The sequence below is a fragment of the Octopus bimaculoides genome, chromosome 8 (assembly GCF_001194135.2).
Source record: "Octopus bimaculoides isolate UCB-OBI-ISO-001 chromosome 8, ASM119413v2, whole genome shotgun sequence".
Lineage (NCBI taxonomy): Eukaryota > Metazoa > Mollusca > Cephalopoda > Octopoda > Octopodidae > Octopus > Octopus bimaculoides.
In genome coordinates this window covers 52,312,266-52,315,343 of record NC_068988.1, presented here as the reverse complement: position 1 = coordinate 52,315,343, position 3,078 = coordinate 52,312,266, and the positions used below count along the sequence as shown (strand labels likewise).

General features: G+C 37.4%; 1 long non-coding RNA gene across 1 annotated transcript; it reads left to right on the top strand.

Annotated features, from left to right (window-relative positions):
• Positions 1–827: 827 nt before the first annotated feature.
• On the top strand, positions 828–2,617 carry LOC128248521 (uncharacterized). The gene is made up of 2 exons (XR_008264690.1): positions 828–1,378; positions 2,278–2,617. It is a non-coding gene; the product is annotated as an uncharacterized LOC128248521 (long non-coding RNA).
• The last annotated feature ends 461 nt before the right edge of the window (positions 2,618–3,078 follow it).

Below are 3,078 nucleotides of genomic sequence, written 5' to 3'. Positions count from 1 at the left end.
ATATATACGGATATATTATAGATGTCTATGTAACGTTCATATATACACTCACACACATACACACGCACCTATTACATCACTGACCGACATTTACACACATCAATAACACTTTAAAATATCGCATATACTTTTTTTCTTTTATTCGTTTACTGGTTTTAGCCATTCAAGTGCGGCCATGCTGGGGCCCTACATTTAAAAGCTTCCAGTCGATCATATCGGCCCCATTACTTAATTAAGTCAGATGCTTATTTTAACCTTCTCAATTTGTTGAACCGCTATAATTGCAAGGCATAAGAGAACATGAAATAAATAACATTGCTTTTGAAGCCAGTGTAAAGAAAAAATCTGGCATGGATACAGACTCGCTTATAAAGATAGGACATACTCCTAAACACATTATATTTGTTTTCCAAACATTTGAATTAACAGAAGATATCGGGTTTTTCTCCCTGTAGTGATCTACGTAGAGCTGTTTTAGAACTGTGCATTTCATAGCAGATAAAGCTATGAATAATTGCGCGTAAAATTTGGGATAAAAACCGTCCCTTTGAATAGAAAGGGCCGAAGGCTGGCCGTGAGACTCCAACTCACATCTTTAGTAAACATGACAGGTGATCTACCGTTGGACCGAAACAATCCCTCGAATTTCTCTATTCATTTTAGAAACTTCATTCTTACCAGCGAGAAATTATGTGTTGTTGACGTCATAACAATTTTAATTCTTATGACGTCAACAACGCGCGCACACACACACACATCAATGTAGTCATCTATGAATCATACTTAATATATATATATACACTATTTATAGGCTAGTTACTGTGGTATTCACCTTGAGATAATATATTTCATGGACGTGCTGTGTGAAAAACACAGATGATCTGAGAGAGACAAACAGTCGCACCACCAACTGTCAGCATGAACGCCAAATATATTTCGGCTTTTCTGGGTCTTTTCAATGATGTGTATTCGCAACCAGCCATATGCCTGGACGAAAATTCGTCGATATAGGAGACAGGGAAAAAAACGTTCACTGATGTTGCGAATAGCCGCCCGGCTGAATAAAATTCCGGTATACACAATTGGGGGCAGTATTAAATTAAAAGAGACATTTATGTATCATACATAATGTATAGGCACATGGCTGGCTGCAAGTACATGTTAATGAAAAAGTCCCCAAAAAGTTGAAATCAATCTGATGTTCTCGACTGGAAGCAAGCTGTTTGGTAGAAGAGTGCTTTGTCTCTCCATTAAAAGTCCCAGTTTCTGTATAACAGCTACTTCTGCATTGGAGGGACTGCCAAAAGTATCGAGAAAAGAATACGCGAGCGCTATCCATGGCCAAAGAAGTTCATGTGAAGCAAGTTCATGAAACTAGGTACCATATATCCGTATTTGACATCTGTTTTACAAACAACAGCACTACGATAGATTTCCACGATTCGGGTAGCAAGGATGAGGCAACGTTTGAGACATAATAGTCCTGCTATCGACACACAACCATATCGTCAGGGAGGAGTAACTAATGGAGGTCCTCTCTAAGAGGAAGATATTTACATAGCTGTGTGATTAAGAAGCTCGCTTTGCAACTGGGTTGCTTCGGGTTTAGTCACACCATGCGATACCTTGGGCTAGTGTCTTCTACCAGAGCCCGCCCCGGCCCGACTAATACGCTATAAATGAATTTAACAGACGGAAACTGTGTGGAAGCTTGTCCACTATATTGCAGCAACTCTACCTGCCCATTGTTCGATCCACTCTTTAAGTAGCTTCAGGAAAGCAAAGGTGGACAGCCAAGGGAGCTGAAAAGCTTGATCAAGAGTTGAATCTGTCATGTTATTCTTTGCATTGTATTCTTCCATTTATTTTGGTCGCTGTATCTCATTTCAGTGAGGTTTTCATTTCATTGGAGCAGCAAAGTGAGACTCAGTCGCTTCTAAAACGTTTGTCTGCAAACATTTGTGTTTTCGTTATCTTTGAACAAGTTCTGTTGCGAATTAAGCTTCTGACAAAGATGCCTTCATTCTTCACTGGATATGAACGCTAAGGAAATTAATATCCAGTTTCATCGAGGATTTTAATGTCGTATGAAATTAATTGGATTACAAAGATATGTGGCGTACGAAACAGCTGGGCTTTTTTATTGCTGTAGTTATTTTCGTTTTTGTTTTTCGTTTACTTTCATTGAAAACACTTTGATTTTTGGCTTATTATCATGCTGTAACCTTTCTCTCTATCTTTTTATTACTATCTGTCTTTCTCCTGCTATTGTAACAGCCTTTGTCCATTAATTTACCAGCTGCATATACAATGTTGTCAATTTGGTATCAGATTTTGGCACCAGGCCAACAATTTCGCGGTAGGGGGAAAATTGATTATATCGACCCACTGCTCAGCTGGTACTTATTTTAACGACTCCGTGCTAAACTGGTACTTATTTTATCGACTCCGAAAGGATAAACGGCAAAGTCAACCCTAACCGCATTTGAAATCAGGACGAAAAGTCGGAAGAAATGCCGCTAAGCATTTTGTCCAGAGTAGTAACGATTCTACCAGCTCGCCGCTGTATGCTGTCACTTACTTTAAAGACAAATATATACTGGTGATTAACTTTTAATTATTTACGTTTATTTAATAAATTACGATTCAAACTGTAGGATTAGAAAGATTTTTTTTTTAAGGATGGAGATTCAAACATGAAAATTTTAAATGATCTTAATGTAAATTTTGTCATAATAATAACACCACATAAAGGAACGTCACAATAATAAGGAAGTAAAATTGAACCAGTGCGTGTTTATTATTGGCATAATGACCTTCCCGAAATACAGCAAAAGTTGTTTCAATACATTGGTTCATATCAAGAATCCTCCAAACTAAATACAAAACCGAAATAGAACTTGAATACTTTTTTCTAAAAATGTTCTTAAATTAAGCGACATTTATTTTTTTTGCATTGTTGATGCTGTTGATTAAAACATTCGCATTTAAACGCACACAATTTTATAGAATAAAAACTTTTTACACACACACACACACACACACACACACACACACACACACACACACACACACACA